We start from the raw sequence: 23,315 nt of genomic DNA, 5'->3' as shown, positions 1-23,315 counted from the left end.
ACCAATGATCTCGCATCGGTAGCTTTTTGCAGGAGAGTTTCCAAACTTCTATCACCCTTTGTGTGTGGGGTTGTTTCCAAATCTCACTTCTGAAGGGTCTAACTAATTCTTACACTCTGTCCCCTCATCCTAGGCTCTGCAATCAGTGGAAATGCTTTCTCTCAACTGACCCTAACAGTTCCCTGAATCCCTTCAAAACTTCGATCAAATCACCCCGAAAGTTGTAAATTCCAGAGAATACAAGCCGGGCTTGTACAATCTCTCTTCATATCTGGACACTTGGAGTCAAGGTATCATCCTCTTGGTCAGGGGGAATGAGATGGAGGGTGAATAGGAGGGGCGGGGGGGAGAAGGAGAGCGGGCGGGGGGGAGAAGGAGAGCGGGCGGGGGGGAGAAGGAGAGCGGGCGGGGGGGAGAAGGAGAGCGGGCGGGGGGGAGAAGGAGAGCGGGCGGGGGGGAGAAGGAGAGCGGGCGGGGGGGAGAAGGAGAGCGGGCGGGGGGGAGAAGGAGAGCGGGCGGGGGGGAGAAGGAGAGCGGGCGGGGGGGAGAAGGAGAGCGGGCGGGGGGGAGAAGGAGAGCGGGCGGGGGGGAGAAGGAGAGCGGGCGGGGGGGAGAAGGAGAGCGGGCGGGGGGGAGAAGGAGAGCGGGCGGGGGGGAGAAGGAGAGCGGGCGGGGGGGAGAAGGAGAGCGGGCGGGGGGGAGAAGGAGAGCGGGCGGGGGGGAGAAGGAGAGCGGGCGGGGGGGAGAAGGAGAGCGGGCGGGGGGGAGAAGGAGAGCGGGCGGGGGGGAGAAGGAGAGCGGGCGGGGGGGAGAAGGAGAGCGGGCGGGGGGGAGAAGGAGAGCGGGCGGGGGGGAGAAGGAGAGAGGGCGGGGGGGAGAAGGAGAGAGGGCGGGGGGGAGAAGGAGAGCGGGCGGGGGGAGAAGGAGAGCGGGCGGGGGGAGAAGGAGAGCGGGCGGGGGGGAGAAGGAGAGAGGGAGGGGGGGAGAAGGAGAGAGGGAGGGGGGGAGAAGGAGAGAGGGAGGGGGGGAGAAGGAGAGAGGGAGGGGGGGAGAAGGAGAGAGGGAGGGGGGGAGAAGGAGAGAGGGCGGGGGGAGAAGGAGAGAGGGAGGGGGGGAGAAGGAGAGAGGGAGGGGGGGAGAAGGAGAGAGGGAGGGGGGGAGAAGGAGAGAGGGCGGGGGGGAGAAGGAGAGAGGGAGGGGGGGAGAAGGAGAGAGGGCGGGGGGGAGAAGGAGAGAGGGCGGGGGGAGAAGGAGAGAGGGCGGGGGGGAGAAGGAGAGAGGGCGGGGGGAGAAGGAGAGAGGGAGGGGGGGAGAAGGAGAGAGGGCGGGGGGGAGAAGGAGAGAGGGCGGGGGGAGGGAGTGGGAGCAGAGTGATGGGGAGTGAGGTGAGGGGGGATGGAGTGACGGGGGAGCGGGGGTGAAATGCAGCATCACTGGAGTTCGCTGGGATTATGGTATATGGGAGGATACAGAATATGATAACCATTCCATAATGATGCTCAAAAAGAAACTGTCAAACCTCAGGGCCAGCCCTTTCTCTCCCCGCCCCCCAACCCAGGGTCAGCCCCTCCCCCACAGGGTCAGGCCCCAAACCCAGGTCAGAACCTCCCCACTTCCCCCAAATGGTCAGCCCCTACCCCCTGGAGTCAGACCCTCGCCCCAGGGCTACAATAGTGTGAGTATGGGGGTGGGATGGCAGGAGGAGGAGTTCAGGTGTCAGGAGGGGAGGGATAAGAGGTAGCTGGAGTGGAGAGGTATTGGGACTGGGTATTGGGAGGGGGGGCCAGTCAGAAGTGCTATTCAGAGGGCATACTGGGATGGGCATATTGGGGGTGGTATCTGGAAGGGGTTTTGGGAGGGGGCAGAGTGGGTGTTCCAATTGGGGAGTGTATCTGGGGGGGTATTGGGAGGGGGCTTGTTGATAACATTAAGGTACAGCACGGAGGCATGAATACCCCACTGAGTAAATGGCAGAGGGTCTTTTAGGGATTTACAGGTTCAGTGTTAAAGCTATCGGATTGGAGTGGGGGATGGGACTGTTTGGATTGCTCTACAGAGATCCTGCCTGGACATAATGGGCTGAATGACCACCTTCTGTGCTGTAAGATGAGGAGGAATCTCTTCTCAAATGGTCATAGTCTTTGGAATTCTCTCCCTCAGAGGGCTGTGGACGCTGGCTCACTGAGCACATTCCAGGCTGAGTTAGACAGATTCTTCACCTACAGGGAGGCAAAGGTTATGGGGATAGGCAGGAAAGCGGAGTCGAGGCCACAGTCAGATCAGCCATGAACTTATTGACTGGTAGATGTTTGATAGGCTGAATGGCCTACACCTGTTCCTGTTTATTTTAAAATAACTGTATTGTTCATCTGTGTGTAACAATGGTTAGCTTCTGGTTATAAGGGACACAGAGTCAATATTTCTAGATTATAGGGAATGTGTTAAATTGTGAAGAGGACTGTGAGGGGATTTGAGGAGAAACAAGTAGCCATTGGACTATATTCTGTCAGGAAGAATGAGAGGACATAGGCACAGCACAGGGAAACTTTATATGCAGCAGGGAAACTCAGGGTTTCAGATTTTTTATGTATTCTGTTATGGGATGTGAGATTCTCTAGCTAGGCCAGCATTTATTGCCCATCCCTACTTGCCCTTGAGAAGCTGCAGTCAATGTGGTGTAGGTACACCCACAGTGCTGTTAGGAAAGGAGTTCCAGTATTTTGACCCAATGACAGTGAAGGAACGGCGATATATTTCCAAGTCAGGATGGTGAGTGACTTGGAGGGAACTTCCAGGTGGTGGTGTCCCTATCTATCTGCTCCCCTTGTCCTTCTAGATGATAAAGCTCACGGTTGAGTTACTGCAGTGCATCTTGTAGATGGTCACATTGTATGTCGGTGGTGGAGGGAGTGAATAGAACAAGAACAAAGAAAAGTACAGCACAGGAACAGGTCCTTCGGCCCTCCAAGCCTGCGCCGATCATATTGCCTGTCAAACTAAAACATTTTGCACTTCCGGGGTCCGTATCCCTCTATTCCCATCCTATTCATGTATTTGTCAAGCTGCCTCTTAAACACTACTATCGTACCTGCTTCCACCACCTCCTGTGGCAACGAATTCCAGACACTCACTACCCTCTGCGTAAAAAACTTGCCCCGCACATGTCCTCTATAGTTTTCTCCTCTCACCTTAAATCTATGTCCCCTAGTAATTGACTCTTTATCCCTGGGAAAAATCTTCTGACTATCTACTCTGTCCATGCCACTCACAATTTTGTAAACTTCTATCAAGTCGCCCCTCAATCTCCGTTGCTCTAGTGAGAACAATCCAAGTTTCTCCAACCTCTCCTCATAGCTAATAACCTCCAGACCAGGCAGCATCCTGGTAAACCTCCTCTGCACCCTCTCCAACGCCTCCAGATCCTTCTGGTAATGTGGCGACCAGAATTGCACGCAATATTCCAAGTGTGGCCTTTGGTTCTACACAGCTGCAGCATGACTTCCCAGCTTTTATACTTAATACCCCTGCCAATGAAGGCAAGCATGCCATATGCCTTCCTGACTACCTTATCCACCTGCATTGCCACTTTCAGTGGCCTGTGGACCTGTACACCCAGATCCCTCTGCCCATCGATGCACTTAAGGGTTCTGCCATTTACTGTATAATTCCTGCCTGTATTAGACCTTCCAAAATGCATTACCTCGCATTTGTCCAAATTAAACTCCATCTGCCATTTCTTCGCCCAAGTCTCCAACTGATCTATATCCTGTTGTATCCTTTGACAATCCTCTTCACTATCTGCAACTCCTCCAACCTTGGTGTCGTCTGCAAACTTACTAATTAGCCCAGTTACATTTTCCTCCAAATCATTTATGTATACTACAAACAGCAAAGGTCCCAGCACTGATCCCTGTGGAACACCACTAGTCACAGCTCTCCATTCAGAAAAGCACCCTTCCACTGCTACCCTCTGTCTTCTATGGCCAAGCCAATTCTGTATCCATCCTGCCAGCTCACCTCTGATCCCGTGCGACTTTACCTTCTGTACCAGTCTGCCATGAGGGACCTTGTCAAAGGCCTTACTGAAATGCATGTAGATAACATCCACTGCTCTTCCATCGTCCATCATCTTTGTCACTTCCGCGAAAAACTCGATCAAGTTAGTGAGACACGACCTCCCCTTCACAAAACCAAGCTCACTCTCATTAATATGCCTATTTGCTTCCAAATGGTAGTACATCCTGTCACGAAGAATCTTCTCCAATAATTTCCCTACCACTGATGTAAGGCTCACCGGCCTGTAATTTCCTGGATTATCCCTGCTACCCTTCTTAAACAATGGAACAACATTGGCCATTCTCCAGTCCTCTGGGACCTCACCCATAGCCAGTGAGGATACAAAGATTTCTGTCAAGGCCCCAGCAATCTCCTCCCTCGCCTCCCTCAGTATTCTGGGGTAGATCCCATCTGGCCCTGGGGACTTATCCACCTTAATATTCTTCAAGACGCCTAACACCTCCTCTTTTTTGATCTCAACATGATCCAGGCTATCTACACACTCTTCCCTAGACAAATCGACCGCTAAGTCCTTCTCTTGAAACTGATAAGTACTCATTTAGTATCTCTCCCATTTCTTCTGGCTCCACACACAGATTCCCACCTCTGTCCCTGAGTGGGCCTACCCTTTCCCTGGCAGCCCTCTTGCTTTTTACATATGTTTGTGGATGTGGTGCCAATCAAGCAGGCTGCTTTCTCCTGGATGGTGTCAAGCTTCTTGAGTGTTGTGGGAGCTGTACTCATCCAGGCAAGTGGGGGGTATTCCATCACACTACTGACTTGTGCCTTGAAGATGGTGGACAGGCTCTGGGGAGTCACGAGGTGAGTTACTCACCACAGGATTCCTAGCCTCTGAACTGCTTTTGTAGCCATAGTATTTATATGGCTAGTCCAATTCAGTTTCTGGTCAATGGTAACCCCAAGGGTGTTAATAGTGGGGGATTTAGTGATGGTAATGCTATTGAACGTCAAGGGGCGATGGTTAGGTTCTCTCTTCTTGGAGATGGTCATTGCCTGACACTTGTGTGGTGCAAATGTTACTTGCCACTTGTCAGCCCAATCCTGGATACTGTCCAGGTCTTGCTGCATTTGGACATGGACTGCTTCAGTGTCTGAGGAGTCGCGAATGGTGAACATTGTGCAATCATCAGCGAACATCCCCACTTCTAACCTTATGATGGAAGGAAGGTCATTGATGAAGCAGCTGAAGATGGTTGGGCCTAGGAGACTACCCTGAGGAACTCCTGCAGTGATGTCCTGGAGCTGAGATGACTGACCTCCAACAACCACAGCCATCTTCCTTTGTACTAGGTATGACTCCAACCAGTGGAGAGTTTTCCCCTGATTCCCTTTGACTGCAGTTTTGCTAGGGCTCCTTGATGCCACACTCGGTCAAATGTGACCTTGATGTCAAGAGCAGTCACTCTCACTTCACCTCTGGAGTTCAGCTCTTTTATCCATGTTTGAACCAAGTCTGTAATGAGGTCAGGAGCTGAGTGGCCCAGGCAGAATCCGGGCCTGACCATCACTGAGATGCATATTGAAGTCCCCCACATAGAGTACACTCTGTACCCTTGCCATATTCAATGCTTCTTTCAACTGGTGTTCAACATGGAGGACTATGTTTGACCTGATGTCATGAGATCTCATGGGGTCTGGAGTGAATTTTGAAGTCTTCCAGGGCAACTCCCTCCCAACTGTATCCCACTGTGCTGCCACCTCTGCTGGGCCTGTCCTGCCGGTGGGACAGGACATACCCAGGGATGGTGATGGTGGTGTCTGGGACATTATCTGTAAGGTATGATTCGGTGAGGATAGCTATGTCAGGTTGTTGCTTGACTAGTCTGAGACAGCTTTCCCAATTTTGGCACCAGCCCCTAGATGTTAGTATGGAGGACTTTGCAGGGTCGACAGGGCTGGTTTTGCCATTGTTGTTTCCAGTGCCTAGGTTAATGCGGTGTGGTCTGCCTGGTTTCATTCCTTTTCTGGCCTTTGTGGCAGTTTGGTTTGCATCACTTTGGGCAGTTCACCACATAATATTTTGAGTCACACTGGCAACGCCTGTTAGCCTGCTATTCCAGGGTTCATTCACATACTGTTACTGCTCTAATCCTATTATATGCTGCAGTGTCCTAATCTACAAAATGTGCTTTCACCCTCATTCCTTCTGTATGTAACTCTTTTGTACTGCCACCAGTGTCCAGTATCTGGACAATCTTGAAATTCCTCAATCTTTGGGCCCTCCACACTATGTGACACTGTGGAATGTCCCCCTTGTGCTGTCAAGGCCACTGGAAATAACTGCTTCCCCAGGAACCTTTCCAAGACAGCAAACGCCTGATCCAAAAGGGAGCCTTTCCCTGAGAACTGAACCCCAGTTAAGTAGAGGAGCCTGTACATGTGCGACACTTTAGCACTATCCAGTAACTTAAATGCAAGCACTGAACAAGAATCTCCAAATTTAATTTCTGCGATCTTTAATAAGTCTGTTAAAGCCCACGATATATTCCTCCATGGAATGACTGTCCATCTTTCAAAATCTATCAATCTGACCATGGCATCCCATAAATCATCTTTCCAGTAAATTTAATCCAAACCTTCCTCAGTATCCAACTGACAGGCATTCAGCTCACAAAATACTTTGCCTCTGAGTTAACTTTTGTTTGGAAGTGACAATGCCAAGGTCATATCTTATTTCCTCTTTGGTAAAGATGTAACCCATGTCCCCACAGCCACTGGTTCAGGATAAGGTTCAGACCGAGAACATTGGCAGGTAATCCTACCCAGACCATTTACACTTGCTTTCGATCATTCTTCACAAAACGACTCACATTGTCGTTTTCTGTCTTAAAAAAATCTTACTTCCCACCTTTGCCTTTCAGCAACCATTCTCTGCTCTCATCTTAAACTTCTTCCAGCCCATTTGTACAGAGGAGAGCAGAAGTCAATCTTTCATCATTTTTAGATTTATTCACAAAGTGAAATATTACAAATATAAAGCTCCTAAGTCTATCCCTCCCATCATTGCCAATAAGTGACTCTTTATACGCTTTTCAGTACACCAATAAAATAAACAACAGCTAACAATCAAATTAACTAATTAACAGCTCCTTAAAAGGGCACTGTAACAAAAATCAAAATTTTGAAGGAGCCTTATTGAATTCAATCATCGGCCTTGCGCAGTGACTCTTACTAACAGAGTCAGCAATTATCCATGAGCGCCCCTACCTGTATACATACAGCCTTGATTTATATAATTAACAATTGAGGGGACATTCGATGGAGCTGTACAAGACTATGATAGGCCGAGATAAGGTAGATAAAGGAAAGCTGTTCCCATTAGCTGATGGTACAAGGAGTCCTTTGCAGCATTCTGTCTCCTAAGACATTGGCTGAGTGGCAGGAAGCAGAGGGTGATGGTCGAGGGGTGTTTTTGTGACTGGATGCCGGTATCCAGTGGGGTTCCACAGGGATCGGTGTTGGGTCCAATGCTGTTTGAGGGACATTGGTGTACATGTCCGCCGGGACGGTAGATAAGGTGATTAAGAAGGCATTGGGATACTTGCCTTTATTAGCCGAGGCATAAAATATAAGAGCAGGGAGGTTATGCTGGAACTGTATAAAACACTGCTAGGCCACAGCTAGAGTATTGTGTGCAGTTCTGGAATCCGCATTATAGGAAGGATGTGATTGCACTGGAGAGAGCGCAGAGGATGATGTTGCCTGGGCTAGAGATTTTTAGTTATGAGGAGAGATTGGATTGACTGGGGTTATTTTCCCTGGAGCAGAGGAGATTGAGGGGGGACATGACTGAGGTGTACAAAATTATGAGGGGCATAAATAGGGTAGACAGGAAGGATCTTTTCCCCTTGGCGCAGGGATCAATAACCAGGGGGCATAGATTTAAGGTAAGGGGCAGGAGGTTTAGAGGGGATGTGAGGAAGAATTTTTTCACCCAGAGGGTGGTGGGAATCAGGAACTCACTACCTGAAAGGGTGGTAGAGGCAGATACCCTCATAACATTTAAGAAGTATTTGGATGTGCACTTGCGATGCCATGGCATACAAGGCAATGGGCCTAGTGCTGGAAAATGGGATTAGAATAGTTCGGTATTTGTTTCACCAGCGCAGACTCAATAGGCCGAAGGGCCTTTTTCTGTGCTGTAGTCCTCTATGACTCTAAGATACTGGTTTACACCGTGGTGGTCAACTCTATCTTCAGCATCACCCAGTATGACTCAGGATCCCCAGTCTAGCTCGGCAGTCTCTGCTGCCTTTGCTGCAGAGGAAGTCAATGGCCAGAGAAGGTGCAAGATTCTCCGGCCTCTGTTTTCCCTGGGCCCTCATCTCAGCCAGCTGAGATTTTCAATTCTGCTCATCTCTTGCAATGTCTTTCCAGTCAGCCTCCAGAGGTCATGGTCGTCAGCTGCTGTCGCCCAGTTGTCAGGTGTCAATGTCCACCATCTTCATATCTCACTGGCAGGTGTCCTTGTAGTGGACGTATAGGTAACCAGGAGGTTGTGACCCAGTGGTCAGTTCACTGTACAGAAGTTCTTTGGCTTTCCGGCCGTTATCCATGGATGAACATGGCTGAGCCAGTGTAGAAATCATTGGTTTAGTAATGAGTGTATGCTGATGGAATTAGTGCACTCCAGGACCTCTGAATTGTGTCGTTGTCCTGTCAAGAGATGCTGAGGACACGTCTGAGACAGGGAAGGTGGAAACTGCTCAGCCTTTTCTCCTGCCTAGACTATGCTGTCCCGATCTCACCACTGCAGAGGAGTAGATTGAGGACACAGGCTTGTAGGCTCGCAGTTGGGTGTTCTCAGTCAGGTTTCTATTCATCCACACTCTGTAACTCAGCTTGGTTATAACAGCTGCAGCATTGAAACTGTGCTGATTTCAGCATCAAGTGACAGATTGCAAGGACTGGAGACACAGATGTAAGGTTTTGGACAAGAGATGCAGGGAGAATGTGAGGAAGGGCTTTTTTAACACAGCGAGTGGTCATGTCACTGCGCAGAGTGTGGACGAAGCGGAGACAATGAATGAGTTGAAAAGGAAATTCAATGGGCATCTGAAACAAATAAACTTACACGGTTACAGGGATCAAGCAGGGGAATGGGACTGACGATCGCTCTGCAGAGAGCCAACACGAACTCAATGGGCTGTTCCATAGTGATGCTATAGGCTGAATAATATGGGTGGGCGGATGGCTCACCCATCTCCAGAAGAAAGGTTAGCATGGAGCCAACCCACCCAACATCTATAATGCACTGTGGGAGGGCTAAGTGAGAGTCAAGTGAGACTTCCGCCTCTCACTGGGGAGGAAGGCCGCCCACTGGAGCTGCTGGACAGTCTAATTAAGGCTGTGGGTGGGTAGGAATGAGGGGGTGGGTTCCATTATACGGGGGCTGATCAGCAAAGGGCAGCCCCCAAAGATCGAACCTCCCTTCCCCTCAATCCCGCTCCACTGCCCACACCAAACACTTAATGGCATGGGCAGCATATTATCAGGGTCAATCGCCTTGGTAACAAGCCTAACTGACCATTGGTTATCTCTTTTGGGCTGCCAATTTCGACAGCTGCCTACGCACCCCCACCCCCACACTTGGGACTTGGAGGCGGGTTGGGCGAAAATGCGCCCAGTGGGAGCACAAAATGCAGCCTAGTAACTCTGGATCGACACTGGGCGAAGAGGCCTGTAACATCATGAGACTCCCCCGCTCTTGCCTGATTTGAAGGATATCGCTGTCGCTCTGTGACCCATCACTCTAATCAGTCAAAGATTTAGATTTGTTTTTGTTAGATTTCCCGATCTGTTGAAATCTGAGCTTGTCCCTGGTTTGAACTGTTTACCTGTTGATACTCTGGCTGCCTTCTCCCTTTGTTTGCACACCCATGAACTTCCAGAGCAGGCACTGTGCCCCCATTACACTGGAACTCCGTCCACCCTACCAGAGCAGGCACTGTGCCCCCATTACACTGGAACTCCATCCACCCTGCCAGAGCAGGCACTGTGCCCCCATTACACTGGAACTCCGTCCACCCTGCCAGAGCAGGCACTGTGCCCCCATTACACTGGAACTCCGTCCACCCTGCCAGAGCAGGCACTGTGCCCCCATTACACTGGAACTCCATTCACACTGCCAGCTGCTGGCCCTCAACTCGTGACATCTGAACTGTGAAGCAACACTGCCACCAGATGGCTCTCGAGGTGCTGCTCAGGCAGGTCCTAGTTTGAAGCTGGGGCTCCTGGAAAAGATGAAGACACACAGTCCCTTCACAGAGCCCAACTCTTGGGGAATAAGACAAGGGACACTTTGACCCTGGGGTGGGGGCAGGAGCACTCTAGTCACTGTGAGAGCAGTGTGGTGGTGGGGGTGTGTGGAGGGGTGCTCTAAGAGCAGGGCGTGGTGGGGTGGGAGTCAAGGGAGAAGAAAGTAGTTAAAGACTAGTGGTGGTGACGTTGCTACAAATGATAATTAGGTAGAAAATTAATTAACAATTATTTTGAGTCGTTGAGGGAAAATGATGTTTAACTAACTTTCTTGAGTTTTTTGATGAGGTGATAGAGAGAAGTAGAGGGACCTGGGGGTATATATGCATACCAGCCATTGAAGGTGGGAGAACAGGTTGAGAGTATGGTTAATAAAGCAGACAGTATCCTGGGCTTTTTTAATAGGGGCGTAAAGCACAAAAGCAAGAACTTAAGGATGTGAAGGCACAGGAGAGGCAGAAGAGATTCCAGAGATGAGGAACTTCAGTTACATAGATAGATTGGACAAGTTAGGACTGGAGGAGCAGAGGTAGGCCATTCGGCCCATCGAGTCTGCTCTGCCATTCAATGAGATCATGGCTGATCTGATAATCCTTAACTCCACTTTCCTGCCTTTTCCTCCTAACCCTTGATTCCCTTACTGATTAAAAATCTGTCTATATCAGCCTTGAATATACTTAACGACCCAGCCTCTGCAGTAAAGAATTCCACAGATTGACTACCCTCAGAAGAAATTCCTCCTCATCTCTGTCTTAAATGGACGACCCCTTACTCTGAGATTATGCCCTCTGGTCCCAGACTCTCCCACAAGGGGCAACAACCTCTCTTCATCTACCCTGTCAAGCCCCCTAGGAATTTTATATGTTTCAATAAGGTCGCCTCTCATTCTTCTAAATCTCAATGAGTACAGGCCCAGCCTACTCAACCTCTCCTCGTAAGAAAATCCCTCCATACTCGGGATCAACCTAGTGAACCTTCTCTGCACTGCCTCCAATGCCAGTAAATCTTTCCTTATATAATGGGACCAAGACTGTTCACAGTATTCTAGGTGTGACCTAACTAGTGTCTTGTGTAGTTTTAGCAAGAACTTCTCTATTTTTAAATTCCATTCCCTTTGAAATAAAGGCCAACATTTCATTTGCCTTCCCTATTACCTGCTGAACTTGTATGTCAGCTTTTTAGAATTCATACACGAGGACCCCCAAATCCCTCTGTGCTGCAGCTTTCTGCAGTCTTTCTCCATTTAAATAATATTCAGCTCCTCTATTCTTCCTGCCAAAGTGCATAACCTCATTTTCCTACATTATATTGCATCTGGACTCTCCCCTCCTCACCACTTGCCTTCCCACCTATTTTTGTGTCATCCGCAAACTTGGTGATAGTACATTCACTTCCCTCATCCAAGTCATTGATATAGATTGTAAATAATTGTGGCCCCAGCACTAATCCCTGTGGCACTCCACTAGTTGCAGGTTGCCATCCTGAAAATGTCCCCTTTATCCCAACTCTCGAGTTAGGATTTTATGGTGTACCCCACCCAGCGGGATACTATGGTCCCACCAAACTGAATGGAGGAGATTTAAATAGCTTGCCGGATCTGCCGAGGGGAGAAACGCCATGGCGGGGCTGTAAAATCCTGGCCTCTGTCTTCTATTAGTTAAACAATCCACTACCCATGCTAATATACCACCCCGAACACCATCGGCTCTTATCTTAAGTAGCCTTATGTGCGGTACCTTATTGAACGCCTTTTGGAAATCCAAATATATCACATCTACTATTTCCCCTTTATCTATCCTGCTTGTTACATCCTCAAAGAACTCTAATAAATTTGTCAGGCATGATTTCCCCTTCATGAAGTCATGCTAACTCTGCTTGATTATAATATGTATTTCTAAATGCCCTGCACCCTTTATAATAGACTCTATCTTTTTCCCCAATGACAGATGTTAAACTTACTCTTCTCCTTGGAGAAGAGGTTGAGAAGAGATTTGATAGAGGTATTTAAGATCATGAGGGGCCTGGACAGAGTAGATAGGGAGAAACTATTCCCATTTGTGAAAGGGTAGAGAACCAGAGGGAGACAGATTTAAGGTGATTGGCAGAAGAAGCAAGGGCGACATGAGGAGAAGCTTCTTCACACAGTGTAATGACTTGACGGACAGGACACGTCTCAACAACAAAACAGGAACTTCATTAGAGAGCTTTTCAGATGCTACATGCTCAATCAGGAATCTCGTCAGGAATCCCCACCACTCAGATTACCCATACTTAGGGCTCATTGGTTGGAGCCTCCAAGAACATCACGTGAACCCTGATAGACAGCAGGAGAGGCTGTACCCTCAGTTACTATTCACAGTGAATGGTGAGGATGTGGAATGCACTGCCTGAGAGTGTTAGGGAGACAGGGTCAATCAAGGCATTGAAAAAGGAATGAGATTATTATCTGAAAAGGGGAACATACAGGACTACATGGTGCAGTGACACTTTTCTTTCAGGGAGGCAGCACAGACGTGATGAGCTGAATGGCCTTGTTCTGCACTGTACCCATTCTCTGATTCTCAGTGACACTGGGGGAGAATCACATTATTCAAGCGGCTTGAGATCAGCAGATTTTATTCTGTTCAGAATTATTCCCAAATGACACTGCATCTCCACAACAGTTTGAAATGTTACAGTTTTACAGGCAATTGGACACATCACCTTTTAGAGTACTGTTTAATGTGTCAGCCACAGGGAGGTGCTGATCCTTGGAAAAGACCAAAGCTCCTCAGCTGATCTGGGCATTCTCACCTTCTCCTCCCCCCATGTCCCATCAGATCTTCTCCCCGAATGAGAGAAAGATAACATTCACATAATGGCTCCTCATTTATTCACACAGTCCTCCAGATAGTTTAAAATATTAACGTGCAATAGATGGGTCTAGCTATACAATACTCTCTCGCAGCAGCCTTTTAAATATATTTTCTATATATTGCCTTAAACACAAGTCATCAGGGACAATCTTTCTAGTATTTCTCTCCGTTAACCCAAACCTCTCCCTCCCTCCCTCTGCCCACCCAAACACACTTTGCTCATTAACATGAACAGTGACAACAACCAAAATACAATTTGTGTTTGTCAGCTTTCTGGGCCTGCCAACATCTAGATTACTCTCACTCCGCAGTGTGATAGATGCTCTGACATTTATAGTCACTTTTTCCAGAGGGTCCATGATTTTTATATGTACCTCCTCCATGCAGCTTCAGCTCAGCTCCATTCAAAACTTCACACCAGCCAACGTCTATATTGGGCTTTCTGCTCTCCGGGCTCGGAGTCCGACATCACCCTGTGGCAGATGATGGGTGCACTGAGCTGGGCAAAATTAGATGGGCAGGGAGCTCCAAAGTCGAGACAGACTCGCAGCCTCAAATATGGCACAAATACCACCCCGGAAAGAACACATGTAGGATGTGGGACAATCAGCAATATATGTGACTATCCCATTTGGTTAGTCACCCTATGGGAATGATTGCCTCAAGGTTCTGCCCTGAACCCCTGATTTTCTCCAGTTTTGCTTGCTCCATTCACCCCCGCCCCTGCCCCCTCATCCCTAAGCAGTGCTGCTCTCTTCAGTACACAGACCCTAAGCTATATGGGGGTTGGTTAGCTCAGTTGGCTGGATAGTTGATTTGATGTGAACAGCGTGGGTTCAAGTCCCATAATGAAGGCATCCATGAAGGCCCTGCCTTCTCAACCTCGCCCCGGCCTGAGGTGTGCTGACCCGCAGGTTAAGCCCACCACCATTCATCTGTCTAATGAGAGAGCAGCCTATTGTCCTCTGGGACGACAGTGACTTTCACTTTTTACCCAAGATGTGTATTTATACAGCGTCTTTCATCGTTGCAGAATGTTTTAAAATCTTTACAGCCATAAAAATACTTTTGAGGTGTAGTCACTGGTGTAATGTATGAAATGAGTTACAGACAGGAGGAAGATTCATTTAAGCAGCCCTGATTTCTCCCCTCATTTTGTAGGTGATGGTGTATTTTCTCCTTCAGTTCTGGAATTATCCAATCCTCTATTAATAACCCCACAGCAAACTCAATATAGGGTAAAATAAGAGGAGATTTATTTTGCGCACACATAAAAGGGGTTTCCCAACATCATCCTCGGTTGCATTCATACAGTGAAAGAGGGATAAGGGAGAGAAAGGGGTTCAGGGCAAAGACCACGATAAAAATAAGAGTTATTGTTTCACATGAGTCAAGAGGCCAGAACCAATGTCCAAGGAAGGTTCTTTCAGATGGCTTTGTCTGGCAGAATGCCTGGTCTTGGTCCTAGGAACTTGGTTGCAGGTTGAGTCCGCTGAAGATGCAGCAAAGTATTTTTGTATCCTCGGTTCACTCTCTAGGTGAATGACAGGGTTCTCTCTGGAGACCTGGGCAGGATATTACATCCCGTGGGCAGGCGTGATCAGGCATAAAATAATGCACGATATTTCGGTCAACAGGCACGCGCAAGAGTCAGCAGCGCACCCACTGAAAAAGTCGAGAGGTCTATTAAGGCCATTAATCAATTAATTTAAACCTATTTTTCCATGCCTGTCCAACCTTACCTTCAACATTAGTTGAAAAAAGATGACAATTTTTATAACGTTTATGATCACCATGTGGGGACATGTCCTGTACATTTTCAGAATCTTTATTTTTGATTTTAAACTTGTTCAGCTTCCTGTGGCAGCTCTCCTCCTTCAGGGAGCTTTCATTGTGCGCTCCCCTGTGCATGAGCAGACTTTTGCACTCTAACTCCTCCAGCCCTCACTGTCCCCTCACCCCCAGCAGCACTGAGCTTCTCAGCGCACCTTTCATGTAGGCTAGCCACTAATTGGCCAGCCAGCATGCAGTCAGGGGCCAATTGTGGGTGGAGGACCATTTCCCAACTGCTCCCAGGCCCACCTGCGGTGCCTGGCCAATGACTTGAATATGCTGCCCTTGGAGAGAGATGGAGATCAAAGGTAGGCTGCTCGCCTGGAGTCCAGTTCTCTTTGGAGGTTAAAGCGCAACTAAAGATAAAATTCAAAAGCTGTATAATTAAAGGAATTCAAACAAGTCAAGTCTTGGCCATGTGGCAGGGTGGTTTCAGGTCGAGTTATTAAGCTAACAATGCGCCTTTGTAAAAACCTATTGTGTTTTGAGCAGGTAACTGAAGAACCATTAGTAGAAAATTGGAGATGAATAGTCCCAAATGAGTTGTTTGCTTTTGTCCAGAGCTGGCTGGTACAAATGTATCATCTGCGAATCTGTAGTGATTATGGTTTTATTTAGTGTGTGTGGAAAGGAGTCAGGGAAGCCAGAAAACTAGACTTGACTGGCATAGTTGCAAAAGGAAATTTACTGTGGGAGAGCCGGTATATGTGAAAAATTTTGGGTAAGGACCAAAGTGGTTACCAGGTGAAATAAGTGCAATAACTGGACCTCTATCTTACCATGTGGATGTAGAAAGCCGGATCATTCGTAAACATGTTGGCCATTTAAGGAAGAAAGAGACAAATCATCAAGATTTGGTTCCACCAGTGATTATGACTGGGTCTGCTTTTCCTGTTGAGGATACTCAACCCAGGACTGACATGTCTGATGTTCCTGTAAGAGTTGAGGATACAGAACTGCAAGTGCCAACTGATGTTCAGGCAACTCTGGGAAAGGAGGTTCCTGACAAGGAATCTGAAGTTGTGGAGCTGTGGCACTCCACATGGACCAGGAAATCACCTGAGACTGAACCTGTAAATTCCTTATCCAAAGTAATGTTGTCTTGAAAAATTTGTAAATATGTATAGCCAAGTTAAAGGGGGAGGAATGAAGTAATTATGGTTTTATTTAGTGTGTAATACTTTTATTTGGTGTGTAATGTACCTTTAAGAATAAAACTTGATAGGAATGATCACATGATCTGTAGTAACCAATAGGACAGTAGCATGTTCTACCTCAGACAGTTAGAGATAGAGTTGGAGTTGAAAGCTCACATGTAGTTGCTGCTGAGTATATTGTAAATGAACTTAAAGTTTCCACTAAAGTAGTGTCTGCAGTTCAACTCTAACACTAATAGTACAACTCAGCCACCCTACAACAGAATGCTGTGTTGGTTTGGCTGGAATGTTTGTACCATGCAAGAAGTGTTACACTCCAGGGGCTTTGATGTGTTAGTTTTTGTTCATGTTTAAGCTGCTCTGAAGCTTCCACAACTACAATCATGTGATCAGCTGTGGCCATTTTCAGTACAGCAATTGTCCATTTTGAAAAACAGAAAATATGTTTTTATACATAGATAAATATATATTTTTCCTTCCTGGGTTCTGGCCAGGACAAACATGACTATCAATTTGTGCAGAGCAAGCTCCCACAAAACAGCTGAGGGATAACCACTTGAGGGTAACAAGGAGAACCTGTTTTTTTAAAAAAAGAAATAGCAACAGGAGTAGATCAAGCAGCCCCCGAGTCTGCTCCACCATTCAATATATCCCAATCCCTACTTAACAGAATCTAACATTCCACTTGCCTTCATAATCACTTGCTACACCTGCATACTAACTTTGTGATCCATGTACAAGGACACAAGCCCCTCTGAATAGCACTATTTATAGATATTATTCTTTCTATTCCTATGACCAAAATGAATAGCCTCACATTTGCCCACATTATACTCCATCTGCCACCTTGTTGCTCACTCACTTCACCTGTCTATATCTTTGTGTCCTCCTCACAGCTTGCACTCCCACCCAGCTTAGAATCATCAGCAAACTCAGATACGTTACTCTGACTCTTCATCTATGTCATTAATATAGATTGTAAATAGCTGTGGGCCCACCACTGCTCCACTATTCACTGTCTGCCAATATGAAAATGTGCCATTTCCCACTACACTCAGCTTCATGAGTAGGGGAAGCACAGAGTGAGATGAGATGATGCTTGTGATGCAGAAACTGTACCAAATCAGGGGACAGAGTTTTCTCCGGTGTGTGGGCGCGCCACGCTGACGTGTAAAATGCTGTGTGGTGACATCAAGCTTGCATCCCCACACCACTGCGTGTCATTCCGATCGTCTATTCGCTGGATGCACGCCGGATGTGGCTGCACACCTGCCGCACTGTCAGAGGCCTGTTAAAACCATTAGGATGTGATTTAAATAATTGACAGGACTGCTTGTCCAACCTTAAGGCTGGTGGGCAGGTAAAGAGCCCAGACAACCTTCACATTTTTCGTGAAACCTCTTCCGCATGCGGGATGAGGTTATTAAACTAATAAATGTTTTTCACACATTTCTTAAACATATCCCAGCTCATGTGACACTGTCACATGAGGGAACACATGTAAATAATTGTAATCTTTTAAATTTGAAATTAATCGGAGGCAGCTCCGTGTGAAAGAGCGCAGGCCCCGACTCTCCATCCTCCCCCGCCTGCACAGGGAGCGCTGAGCGCTTCCGGCTGTGCGTCACGCTGGGCAAGCCTTAATTGGCCAGCCCACGTAAAACAGCGTCGCACAGCCAATTGCATGCAGTGAACAGCTCCATACCCGCTCCCAATAGGCAGAAAATTCTGCCCAGGAACTTTGTACAGGTGCAATTTAGCACAGAGGGGAGAGAAAGTGTTACTCTTTATTCATTTTGTTTTATCTCCAGTAGCTGATGAATGATCTAATGTCCCCAGGCTAGGAAACTAACTCACCATTAACTTGCTTTACTGAACTACACAAAAAATAATTACATAACTAAATAAGTATGGTTGGACAGATGTGGCAGGGCAAGTGGTGCTCTGATTGCAACATGTGGGAGTTTGTGGATAGCATCATAATCCAGGGCAACCACAGCAGCAGCAGGAGTCAGCAGCTGAGGAACATCAGCTCCTTCATTAACCCAGAGTCCGAGCTGCAGGCATTACTGGAAATCAGGGAGGGGCAGGGTCACCTGAACATTTGGCTCCAGGAGACAGACACCTCTTAGGTTAAGTAGAATTTTAAAGCTGGTCAGTGGTCAGGGACAGCAGAGTGTGACTGAGTTAGGTAGGTATGTAGTGATTCAGGAATACAGTGCTTCACTTTGACCAACAGGTATGAGGGAGCTGCTACCCGAGTGGATCAGAGCAAGGCCCACAGGGTGGATGGACAAACTGACCATAGCACCGTGGTACAGGAAGTCATTCAAGTGGAAGAAGTGAGAAGAAACATGATAGCGATAGGCAACAGCATAGTCAAGGGGACGAATAGTGTTCTCTGCAGTTCTGAAAGTTGTGTTGCCTGCCTGGGTTAAAGACATTTCCTCATAGCTGGAGCCAAACCTGGAGCGGGAGGGGGAGGATCCAGTTACCATGTTGAACTTAGGAACCAATGACATAGGTAGATCTTGGAATTACATTTTGCTGAGAGTTTGAAGAGTTAGGGTCCAAATTAAAAGGTAGAACCTCAAAGATGGATCTGTGTATTGTTGCGTAGGCCATGTGCTAAATGGCAGAGGGTAAAGCAGATCAGAGAATTAAACATGGTTTAAAGAGGGGTGTGGCAAGAGGGGCACTGGCACCAGTACTGGGGACAGAGGGAACTCTTCTATTGGGATGGTCTCCACTTAAACTGGACTGGGACCAATGTCTTGTTAAATTGTATAACTAGGGCTGTAAACTAAAATTGGTGGAAGGGGAGGGTTCAGTTCTGGGTAGATTTAGAAATCCAAAAGAAAAGTTGTGGCCGCACAATGCGGGCAAGGACCAGCAAAGTTGGAGAGGCAGGGACAGAGTTTAATTAAACATCAGCAAATAAGGTCATTTCAGGGAAATGTAAAAAAAAAATGCAATTAAGGGTTCTTTATCTGAATGCACCAGCACAAAGAGGTAGATGGTTTAGATCTAATCACCATTACAGAGAGACATGGGCCAGAATTTTTATTTTGTTCAAGCGGGCGCATACCCGACCTGAATGAGTGTAAAATGACATGTGATGACTTCAGGCAAGCGCCCCATCATCGAGCACTCGTGTGATATTTCATTTGGCGGGCACATGCAAGAGTTGGCAGCGTGCCCGCCAACAATTAACAGGCTTATTAAGGCCATTAAAGTAATAATTAAATGTAATTTTTCACTGCCCGTCCAACCTTGCGGGCAGGTGAAAACGCCAAGCAGCCTTTGCATTTTTAGGTAACCTCATCCATGAACGAAAATGAGGTTTCCAATAGCAAATTTTAAAAAATTAGCTTTTCATTAATAACATGTCCCTGCTCATGTGACAATGCCAGGGCACTGTTTATAACATTAAAATTCTTTACTTTTGATTTTTTATATCTTCAGCTCCCCGAGGAAGCTCTGTACCTCAGGGAGCTTTTCCTGTGCGCACCCACACGCATGCGCAAATTTCCCTGCTCATCCTCCTACCCCCTCCACAGGCAGTGCTGAGCACTGCAGTGCATGTTTCACACTGGGCGTTCATTGGCCTGTCAGTGTGAAACCACAGTTACGGCCCAATCACAGGCAGTGGTCAGCTTCCCAACCACCCCCGCCCAATGGGGGCAAAATTTCTTCCCATAGTTACAAGGTGGCCAAGGTTGGGAAATAAATAAAGGTACACAATATTCCAGAAAGTCAGAGAATGTCAAAGGTGTAGGGGTAGTCCTGATAGTGAAGGATGACATAAGGACATTAATGAGAAAGGATCTTGGCTCAGAAGATCATGAAGTAGAATCAGTTTGGGCAGAAATCAGGAATAGCAAGAATCATAAAAACAGTGGTGGGAGTACTTTATAGGCTGCCTAAAAGTAGTTATACCATTCAGCAGAGCATTAAATAAAGAATTATAACAGCTTATAATAAAGCCAATGTAATAATTGTGGGGAAACTTTGGGGAGAATTCTTCCTATGGCAGGCAGCCCCCACCTGGGTGGGAGCAGGTGGGGGTGGGTGTGGAACCAATCGCCACTTGCGATCAGCTGCATGCCAATTAAGACCCGCCCAGAGTAACCTGCGGCCGGTAGTGCTCAGTGCTACCTGTGTGGGCAGGGGGAGGAGGGAGAGTCGGGGCCTGCGCAGCAATCTCAGAGGCAATTATTTATTTAAAAAGTTCTCTAATCCATTCAAAGTAAAAATTTAAACATGTGTCCTCATGTGAGCTGGGACATGTTTGTGAAGTTTGGAAAGTTTTGTTTTATAAAAGCTTAAGGAAACCTCATCCTGCCAGTGGATAAGGCTCCCTGAAAAAGAAAGGCTGCCTGGGCTCTTCACCTGCCTGCTAACCTCAAGCTCTTAACTACTTTACTTTTTTTAATGGCCTTAATAGGCCGTTGACATTTCGATGGGTGCACAGCCACCTCCGACGCGTGCCTGTCGAATGAAATATCAAGATGACGTGCTATGGCATTGGGACGCATGCCCAATGTCAATGCTTCATTTTACGTGTTGGTGTTAGTGTTGGGCCCACCCCCACATGCTGACTGGAAAATTCAGCCCTTAATTTTCATATAGATTGGGACAATCAAATTGGCAACAGTGGTGTAGAAGATGAGTTTGCAGAATGTTTGTGACAGTTTCTTGTAGCAATGCATTGTGGAACCAACTAGGGATAAAGCTATCTTAGATAGAGTGTTGTGTCATGAATCAGGGTTAATTAGTAATGTCACTTATTATGACCACAGCCGGTGTTAAATTGCTACATAAACCAAATCCCAGAGGGAAACTTGGCTTACGGGCTGTAACCTTTTTCTTGTATTCTAATAACGAGAAGATGATGTACCAATCTCAGCAGTAAGAGTTCCAGTAACACTTTTGGTTCTTAAAATTAGTAAAAGTTTTAAGCACAAAAAAAGCAAACTTAAGCACAAAAAAAGCAAACTTAAGCACAAAAAAAGCAAACTTAAGCACAAAAAAAGCAAACTTAAGCACAAAAAAAGCAAACTTAAGCACAAAAAAAGCAAACTTAAGCACAAAAAAAGCAAACTTAAGCACAAAAAAAGCAAACTTAAGCACAAAAAAAGCAAACTTAAGCACAAAAAAAGCAAACTTAAGCACAAAAAAAGCAAACTTAAGCACAAAAAAAGCAAACTTAAGCACAAAAAAAGCAAACTTAAGCACAAAAAAAGCAAACTTAAGCACAAAAAAAGCAAACTTAAGCACAAAAAAAGCAAACTTAAGCACAAAAAAAGCAAACTTAAGCACAAAAAAAGCAAACTTAAGCACAAAAAAAGCAAACTTAAGCACAAAAAAAGCAAACTTAAGCACAAAAAAAGCAAACTTAAGCACAAAAAAAGCAAACTTAAGCACAAAAAAAGCAAACTTAAGCACAAAAAAAGCAAACTTAAGCACAAAAAAAGCAAACTTAAGCACAAAAAAAGCAAACTTAAGCACAAAAAAAGCAAACTTAAGCACAAAAAAAGCAAACTTAAGCACAAAAAAAGCAAACTTAAGCACAAAAAAAGCAAACTTAAGCACAAAAAAAGCAAACTTAAGCACAAAAAAAGCAAACTTAAGCACAAAAAAAGCAAACTTAAGCACAAAAAAAGCAAACTTAAGCACAAAAAAAGCAAACTTAAGCACAAAAAAAGCAAACTTAAGCACAAAAAAAGCAAACTTAAGCACAAAAAAAGCAAACTTAAGCACAAAAAAAGCAAACTTAAGCACACAAGATTGCAGTTACACAATTAAGGTTAGTCTTACAAACATTCCCCCAAAACTCTACTGGGTTAAACCCACAAGTAAACACCTTCCAGGCAACACTCCTTTATAGATGTTTAAATATGGAATCCAGTATTACACAAGGCAAACTGATGTAGCTTCAGTAAAGGTGTACTACATGACCTGTACCCTCTTCCACTTTGCTATGGAATCCACTTCAGAATAAAACTGCTTGCTGCAGCCCAAGACTTCTCAACAGCTCAAACAGCTCTAGCCACCTCCAGCTCAGCTATCCACAGTAACTCTGGTATACCTTTCATCTCAGTCCCATTGTTCTCACACCCCTTTGAAACACAAACTATTCCAAATATAAGATTGTTCATGTTTCCATTGTGTCTTTGCTTTTGAGTCAATAAAAATATCATACTCCCACTTTGTTTACCTATGAATTCTTGCAAGATGCAAACATTTTTCTTGTCACCTGTTTGAATATCAAAGGGGAGTCAAACGCTCAACTTATCTAAACATGCAAATGTTAGATTAATCTGTTTACTTGTCTCAAACTTATCACCCCAATCCTTTTCATGTTTCCAACCCTCAGACAACCTGACTCCTATCAAACTCTTGCCCAGCTTAATTAAACCACATAGGCACTCATTTATTTATTTTTAAAAAAAAAAATCCACAATATTCCCCAAAATATATATTTTTTTAAAATCCATTCTCACATCGTAAAAGATCCACTTGGAAAGAGTGATCATAATGCCATTCAATTCCATGTTAAGTGCAAAAGTGACATACCCCAACCACAAACAAGAATCATAAACTTAAACAAAGTCAGTTACATATGTATGAGGTAAGAAATGGCTAAGGTTAATTGGGTAAATAGTCTAAAAGTTATGGCAATAAATGAACAGTGAGAAACAAACAATTAAAATGTTCAATAAAAATATATGGAAAACAAAAACTCAGCAAAACATACCCTACCATGCCTCACCCAGGAAATTAAGGATAATTTTAGATTAAAAAAACTAATAATGTTGCAAAGAATTGTAGAAACCAGCAAAGGGCCACCAAAAAGCTGATAAAAATAGAATATAAGAGCAAACTAGCCAGGAATATAAAAGTAGATTATAAGAGCTTTAACAAGTATATAAAAAAGGAGTGTAACTAAAGTAAACATTAGTCCCTTAGAAGCAGCGACAGGAGAAATCATCATGGGGAATGAGGAAATGGCATTGAACAGATTTTGTCTGTCTTCACAGTAGTACACAAGTTCCACGTCAGAAATTGACAATAACATAGGGGCTAAAAAGAGAGGGAATCAAGTAAATTAATATCAGCAGAGAAAAAAGCG

General features: G+C 46.0%; 1 protein-coding gene across 1 annotated transcript in view; it reads left to right on the top strand.

The window, feature by feature from the left end:
• LOC144674610 (docking protein 4-like) overlaps positions 1-23,315 on the top strand; it is a 154,303-nt gene that overhangs the window by 953 nt on the left and 130,035 nt on the right. The gene's annotated exons all lie outside the window — the stretch shown is intronic.

This window comes from Cetorhinus maximus, unplaced genomic scaffold, assembly GCF_964194155.1.
Source record: "Cetorhinus maximus unplaced genomic scaffold, sCetMax3.hap1.1 HAP1_SCAFFOLD_726, whole genome shotgun sequence".
Classification (NCBI taxonomy): Eukaryota; Metazoa; Chordata; class Chondrichthyes; order Lamniformes; family Cetorhinidae; genus Cetorhinus; species Cetorhinus maximus.
This window is presented reverse-complemented; position numbering and strand designations above follow the sequence as displayed.